Here is an 8643-nt window from a genome sequence, read left to right as displayed (position 1 = left end):
AACTTCGCGTACGCCACCTTCTTCGCCTCTACTTTACCTTGGACTATGTCATCCCACCACCAGTCTCCTTGGTGTCTGCCAGAAAAACCCTTCGATACACCTAGCACCTCTCTCGCCACCTTCCTCACATAGTTCGCCGTAGTTGACCACATAGTGCTCGCGTCTCTACTACTCCTCCAAGCTCCCATAGCAGATAACCGCCCCTCCAATTCCTGGGCTTTATCCTTGGTTAAAGCTCCCCATCTAATCCTTGGTCGGCCACGAGCATACCTCTTCTTCCTCTTCATCATAATGCCGATGTCCTATCACTAAGAGCCTATGCTGAGTCGCGAGGGTCTCTCCCGGGATAACCTTGCAATCCTTGCACAACCCTCTATCACACCTTCTGAGGAGAAGGTAATCGATCTGAGTCTTCGCCGCCGAACTTCGGAAAGTAACCAGATGCTCCTCCCTCTTCGGAAAAGTTGAGTTCGCAATCACCAGCTCGAAAGCCTTAGCGAAGTCTAACAGCGAAGTACCTCCTCCGTTCCTATCCCCAAGGCCAAAGCCACCATGCACCTCACCATAACTGCCAGCAGCTGCCCCGATATGGCCATTAAAATCCCCTCCAATAAATAACCTTTCAGTAGGAGGAATACTACGCACAATCTCATCCAGACCCTCCCAAAGCGCCTCTTAACCTCCTCATCCAAGCCCGATTGCGGCGCGTAAGCGCTAACTACATTGAGGGTGCACTCACCAATGACCAACTTAATACACATTAGCCTATCATTCACTCGCCTAACCTCAACCACAGACTCTCTAAGATCCCTATCCACCAAAATACCCACTCCATTCTTACCCCTCATGACTCCAGAGTACCACAACTTATACTCGTCCGCATTCCTCGCCTTCGACCCTGCCCACCTAGTCTCCTGGACACAAGCTATATTAACCTTTCTCTTCTGGAGAATCTTTGCCAACTCAATAGACTTACCCGTCAGCGTGCCTATGTTCCACGACCCGATCCTCAATCTACAGCCTCCTTCTTTCTCCTTACCCTCCTTTCCTCTCGACCCAACCCCTAACCCCCTCCCCACCCCCCTTCTCACCCCCGACACCCCTCGAGGACATGACCTTACTCTACCATCCCACACCGCGTCCACTATACCTACGACAGACTTCGGGAGGCACTAACCCGGGCCCAAACCAGAAAATAACCGGTTGCAACTACAAGTATACTAAAATACTAAAAAGACGCTTAAAATGGTGCTAACTAGATAACCACAAATTATCTAACACAGAGAAAGAGGCAAGAAAACGGGAGGTACCAACTCCCGATCGAAAGAACCTGGGAATATGACTTGATGCGCCCGGAGATGCTCCGCTCTACTCGCCCGTATGCCTCGCGCTTGCCTAGGCAGCTGCAGCAATTCCCGCAAATATAACCTGGGTGCTTTGGAACCCGACGTCCAGCCCTTTGTGACTGTCAAATGGCCTGCTCCGCTATGCTTGTCCGTGCACCTCCCACCCGTCACCAAACAGCCGCCAACAGTGCTACCTGCAACACACACAGCAAACCCCGAGGCCAAGAAAAACAGGGAGGACTGTCACCGGAACGGTCGCCGAAAAACAGTGCCTGCCCGAGAACTAGAGGAACGCCGAGGCAAGGTTTGAAGAAAGGGGAAACACATGGGAGGGTGGTATGGCTGGGCCGGAAAAGCTGAAGATAGCTTGCGCCGGTGGGTCGCCGGCCTAGCTGCTGCTAGGGTTAAAAGAAAGGGAAAGGAAGAGAGAGACCCGGGAGAGAGAAAGGATAAAGAAAGGAGAGAGAAAGGTGAGGAGAGGAGAGGGAAAGAGAGGGTCGAACTTACCTGGTTCACCTGGATGAATCGCCGGCGCTGAGATTTGCCGGTGGAAATGGCAGTGTTACCGTTAGAGAGACAGGAGTGCGTTAAAGAGAACGAGGCGTGCATTCCCAAGATTTTCCTACACCATCTCCAAGAAAGTCTAAAGCTTTCCAAAAAACAATTTTTTTGCCCCAAAACCAAAGTACTCGAGTAACGGGCAATGAGATATAAAATTCTCAAGAAATCTATAACAAATTTTTACTTCACGTAGTTCCAGGCTAATTAACCTATAAAATCCTTTGAAAGCCAATGGAGGACGTATTAAACAATTATGGAGAGCGAAATGCATCATCTGCAAACAAGTAAAAAATGAAGAAGGCAATTTGTACTCATAATCCTTGGGTAGTTGAAGAACAAGATGCTGAATTCCATTCCTAGAGAGATAACATATCAAGTTGTCGATCATAGGACAATGTCCAAGATGATAGTGAATGGAGAGCGAAAACCTAGTTATTGGTCTGTCATGAAGTGTCAAAAGATGGCATATGATTTTTGTAAATACAAGTGCAGGGGGTATTAAGGCAATTTCTGTTTCCAAAAGTGTCTAATCAAACGTCAATTCTGGAAGTCTGCACCAATTATACCTCCATCCCTTTGATAAGATGCTTGTCCTAACAACATCCCGTAAAGTCAAACACATTAGAATGGTATCGATAACATTCTCAGGAAGGTTGCCAAGTATATTTGGAGGTACACTTTGACAATCATGCATTTTGCCTTAAGAGGCATCATATAATAATAATTGCCAGTAAGAATCTGCAGAATCAAGAAAACAAAGGTAAGGAATCCTCAAACTGTCCGGACAGAGTACACAGACATCAAACTTCTATGAACACTGTTAAATCAACATGCCAAAAATGTAAGAAGAAAAGAAGGGTGTATTCTAAATGAATCACTAATCCATCTCCTCTTAATATTCATAAATTGCACTCTTTAAATCTCTGCGGCAAGAAACACGTCCTTCAATCTTATAGTCAATAATCATCAGTCTTGACTAATTCCTTCTAAGGTTTCGGTAATGACTTCAGAACGTTTCAGTTCTCTAAAAATGAACGAGCATTATTAAGATTTCAAATTCAAAATATAAGTAAACAAAATGTACTAATTAATTGTCTTCACACTTATCTCTAATTGAAAAAAGCCTCCATTTTTAAATAGGTAGAAGTAAATAAGACAAGAACTCTTGACACATGCGCTGACATATAAATTAATTGTCCTGCTTTTTTATTTTGGGCTTTTTATTCACACTTATTCATGTTTTTTCCTGATTATTAGAAGTACTTTGGGGTCCATTCTTATCTCAAGAATATTCAAATTCCTCGAAGAATCAACTCCTAGATTACCACTTCAATTTTGAATATTACTCTATTGAACTCCAGTTTTCCCATAATAAATGTGTTCACACCAAATTGTGCATTTAAGTTGGGATGGAAGGAGCACCAATTTTACTTAAAATTACATCTAAGTTAAACCCTCAATCATTCAATGTATACCAAGAAATTTAAGAAGCAAATTGGTTATGAATTGAGTTTACCTCAAGTACTCGACACTTGATCCACAACAGAAAGATTTGAACTTTTGTCAAACCAAATTTACAAATTGGACCTACTATGTATGAAATCCCCATCGCTCTACCTTATTGCCAAGAAAATAATACTTCGATTTAATCATACGGAATTGATCGATCAAGAAGAGAGATAACAAGGTTTAAAATCTTTAGCTACAGTTGCATAATTTTTCCGGGAGTTATTCCATTTATCAAAATAAAACTGAACAAGGTATCAGTTTCCACAACCTTTGCCCAAGTGTGATTGGCGAAGTTAAACAGGAAAGGTTATTAACCTTTTGTTTAATTGTCTTGACTGCTTCACTATGACTATCAGTCTAAACTTTGGGGTTCTTTTTTAATCTTTCATAAAGAAGAATAGTATCTTTAGCAAGGTCCTTTATAAAAGGAGAAATATAATTTAAGCTTCCTAGAAATTTCTGAAGCTGGGTTTTATTAGTAATTATATCAGGGAACTTAGAAGCAAATTTAATACTTCTACTTATAGGAATAATCCTACCCTTCTCAATGTTATGACTCAGAAATCTAACAGAAGTTTGGAAAATCATCATTTTTGGTTTTGATATAACCAATCCATTCTGGATGATAATCTTTTTAAATAAATCTAAATGTTTGAAATGAGATTATATATTTTTTGAAAATACTATAATATCATCGATATAAACAATTATAAAGTCTGTATAAGGAAGGAAAATATCATTCATAATTTTTTGAAATTCAGATGGAGCATTTTTTCAAACCAAAGGGCATAACACTTCATTCATATTGACTCATTGGCACATTGAAAACAGTTTTATATCTATCTAATTCAGATATCTGAATCTGCCAATAACCTGATTTTAAATCAAATTTTGAAAATATAATAGCATCATGAAGTCTATCTAATAAATCCTTTTTATTAGGAATAAGATATCTAATCCATTTTAATACCTTATTAAGGGGTTTATAATTAATAACCAATCTAGGAACTCCCCGTTCCTGTTCAACATGCTTATTAACATAAAAGGCAGTACAAGACCATTTGGACCTAGAAGGTCTAATTAGACCCTTTTGTTGCAAGGAATCAATTTCCTTCTTGCATAACTCCAAATAATCGGAGTTCATTTGACAAGGTCGAACCTTGGTAGAAATATTATCCTCAGAGAAGTCTTCTTCATATGGAAGACTTATAATATGCTTCTTTCTACTCCAAAACTGATTCGGATGGTCACTGCAAATAGAAGTAGAAAATTAGTTTTTGAGAAAATTAATTTTTTCTACTAACTTGGGATTTTTTAAACTCTATTCAATCGTAATGGAACAAATTTCATTATTCAAAAATTCAATTTGATTGACTTTTGAAGAAATATTATTAGAAATAATCTCATTCAGAAATATTTGAACTGGCATAGTTATAAACTCAAAAGTGATACTTTTACTATTGTAAGTACCAGTAAAACTCTTTGTATCCCAATATAAGAAAGGCATTAATTTAATAAAAAATGGGACACCAAGTATTACCTCTCTATCAATATCTTTTACTAAAACAAAGCTTTCAGGGATACAGGTGTCTTGTTGGCAAATATAAGCCCTAGGTAATTTGTATGAAATACTCATTGCACCATCACTAGAATTTTTTAAACGGTGAGTTATTTTATGGAAATATCTGGAGGGTATAACTCCTTCTTTTACACAGTTTAAATCTGCTCCACTATCAAATAAAACAACAAACTCTTTTTTGAAATTGCCGTCAATTAAAAGAGTTATTTTTATTAAAAACTTTTATATGATAAAATATTGTAAATTTTCTAGAAATTCATCTTCAGGAAAATCCATTACTCCCGGTAAAATATTAGCAATTTTTTCTTCTGAAGAGCTAGCAATATTATCTATCTCAGTAATCTTAATACTGGGATCTGTATTAATCACCCCAGAATTTTCTAATTTGAAAATTCTTTCATCTAAAGCTACATTTGAAGCTTTTAATTCCGAGATTTCTTTCTTGAGATAACTTATCTCAGTACTTAAATCTTGGACAGTAGCAAGCCTTTCAGGCTGAGACTTATTTTTCACCATTTTTCTGATTTCAGACATGGTATAAGGTCCTTTTTGAGATGAAATTTCTTCCACCTCTGTTCCTACTTATGGACTCGTATCTATTAGTTGGGACCTTAATTCAGGGTCTTTAATAACCCTTAGTAGATCAATCAAATTGTCATTAGACAAGACATTGATCTTTAAGTCCCTCAATTGGGAGTAAATATTAAAAAGTTCATCGTTGGTATTACAACAATGATTTGAGCATTGACCCTTATTACAGGACTTTTGCTCTTCATCAGAAGATGAAGTATAACTTTCTCCATGAAGGAACCTTAGGTCTTCACTTGTTGATGAAGATCCTTAATCAGTGTCAGATATTTCTGGAGAAGAATTCAAAAGAATCTTACATAAAGAATCTTTGATATGATCATCTAAATCAAGTTATTTGATTTTATCTTTGATCTTGCAATCTTTTGTATAATGGTCTACTCTTTCACATTTATAACAGGCCTGAGGGTTTTTAGATTTAATAAAACCCTTTCTGGCTTTATGAAAAGCTTTCCTTCTTTGGGTCTTTTCGTGCCGTTTTTCCGGCGAACCCTTATTCTTCTTGAAATCCTTTTTATGGGATTTCTTTCTTTTGGATGGTATATCAATGGTGAATTGTTCACAGAATTCACCTAATTGTTGTCTCTCAGTGAGGCAATGTTTCTTAATTTGTTAGTTTAGCTTGATCTCATTACACAGAGTTAAACCTTCCTGAGTGCATACACTAAATAGTTTACCATATGAGTAATTATTATAATCAATACTCATCCCTGTGCCTCTAAGGACTTTTCTAATCCTTTCAGAAAATAAGGGAGGGAGTCCATCTATGAATTGGACTTCCAATGAGTGTTATTACTCTCTGGTAGTTCCATCACTCTGGACAAAAAAACATCTTTATACCTTCTAAAAGATGTGAGAGTTTTACACCTCAAATTCTGGAGCATTGTTCTAATGGTCTCACTATTATCAGATCATCTTCCAGAAAAATGTTCGATAATATTCACGACTAAAGAATAGACTGAGTTTTGAACAGTCTTTTCATCTTCAGTCTTGGTTGCATTCATTATTTGAAAGCGTTGCTCATTAGTGAGATAATTATCCCACCAGCCTTTCAGCTGATCAGTAAATCCAGCAATAATCATTTCTGCTATTGCTCTATTTGTATTTTTATTAACTTTACATATAGTACTGTACATAAGCATTCTATGTACTATTGTATATATTTGTCTTTCGGCAAGATCGTCTAAATTTAGAGGACTAGCTCTAAATTCACCTAACTTTTTAACAAGAAGTTCTTCAATATTTTCTAGACTTACGACATCTAGACTTTTCAATTTAAAATCTTTTACCTCAGGAAGTGGTTGGATACTTGTAGTAGCGATTTTCTCTTTACCTTTAGTATCCTTCTGTTGGATTTTTTGGACCTCAGCTATAAGCTTGTCCAATTTCTCATGAATCTTAATTACCTGTTCACCCAGAATACTCACATATATATTAGTATAATTATTCTGAGTAAGCATGATATTCAAATTCTTAGCAGTTATAGTAGCAACAACATTTTCAAATATTTTTGAAAAAGAAGTGCAGTAAATAATTTTATTTTTTTCCCCTATATGAAAAAATTGTTGGGGTGGAGAAATAGAATTAACAATACTTTTATTTGTGAGTGTATAATCTCCCTTTAACACAGAAATATAGTTATAAACATGCTTAGACATAAATCATGGAACAAAAGCAATAATTTTATTTTTCTTGCTAATGTTTGCATAAAAGTCATGTCTAAAAAATTGTACCAATTCAGGAGTCATGTTTTTATGAAACCAATGTCCTAGTATTTTGTAGCCGATGGACCCTTTGTTGTAATTTTTGGCAGTGTAATCGGCTAATGGATCTTTAAATGAAGGGAGAATGACAAAAATATGACACTTTTGTGTCATTGTTGATTTCTTGACCCCATTAACAGATGTTTGGGAAAATAGTCCTGTGCCAGATTTAATGTATGCTCGTCAGAATTTTAGCAAGTTATGGTTATTGTCAGGATTTGTGTCACAATTTTCTACTGATCGTCAAGATTTTGTCAAAAATTCTGACGGATCACCACAATATTTCAACATTGTGGCTGAATTCTAAGTACTTTAAAATTCTGGCGATTGTTAGGATTGCTTCCAAAATACTGACGAGCGACTTCAAAAATTTGGCAGCAGAGCTGTTTTACTAAAATAGAATTTAATGGGGTCAAAATATAATCGGCGATCCTAAAAAGGTCCATCCACCATAATTTTAGTTAAATGAATCAAACGAAAACTCCTTGCTCTTTTCTTTTTCTGTTCCAAGTTTACTAAATATACATACAAAAAATGGCCTTGTATATAAAGTATAATTTTCCGACTAAGGGAATGAATCTGCCCTGCTCTTAGACTTCTCAAATCTCAAGCTTCAAGTTTTAAATTATTAGGCTATCCGCCAGTGAATTGGATTTTAAAGTTTTAAATGCATTTTAGTTTTTGGTAATATGAACAAATATTATAGTTTATCTTCAAAATAGAGCGTTATTCCACATTCAGATATTCAATTCCTACTTTGTTTATATATTTCTCTTCGGAAGTTTACTTGTATGCGTTTAGTATCCCTGAACAATATCATTTCAAATTACTATGATAAATACTTATATGCATCGGGCGTTTACACCAAATCAATAAGTACATATATGATATGGGTTTGTAAATAGACTTATTTTTGCTTAATCGTGGTTAATTAATACTTCCTTTCACCTAATAAAGTCACTTAATCATAATAAGTTGGTAGAATTTGGGGTAAACACCGGTGCAGATATGATTTTACCTTCAAACTATTTTTTAAGTTGTAATTAAGAGCACGTTTGGACATAATTTTTTTTTCCAAAAATATTGCACTTTTTTTCAAAATTAGCGTTTGTTCATAAAATTTTCAACTTTAACTTGAAGATGCATTTTGCAAATTTTCGAAAATTTAAAAACTCCAGAAAACTGTTTTTCAAAATTTTCACTCAAATCATTTACAAAACTTCAAATGCAACCCAAACTGAAATTTATGTCAAAAAACAACTCTAAATTTCAAATACCATTTTCACTTAAAAGACTT

The 8643-nt window shown here is 36.1% G+C and overlaps 1 long non-coding RNA gene across 1 annotated transcript; it reads right to left on the bottom strand.

The window, feature by feature from the left end:
• Positions 1-2235: 2235 nt before the first annotated feature.
• On the bottom strand, positions 2236-3788 carry LOC107832197 (uncharacterized). Its single transcript, XR_001658518.2, has 2 exons — positions 3424-3788; positions 2236-2645 (listed from the first exon to the last, which is right to left on the bottom strand). It is a non-coding gene; the product is annotated as an uncharacterized LOC107832197 (long non-coding RNA).
• Between the last annotated feature and the right edge of the window lie 4855 nt (positions 3789-8643).

Source organism: Nicotiana tabacum, chromosome 20 (assembly GCF_000715075.1).
Source record: "Nicotiana tabacum cultivar K326 chromosome 20, ASM71507v2, whole genome shotgun sequence".
Classification (NCBI taxonomy): domain Eukaryota; kingdom Viridiplantae; phylum Streptophyta; class Magnoliopsida; order Solanales; family Solanaceae; genus Nicotiana; species Nicotiana tabacum.
The sequence above is the reverse complement of the archived record's forward strand: the minus strand, read 5'-3'. Positions and strand labels throughout refer to the sequence as shown.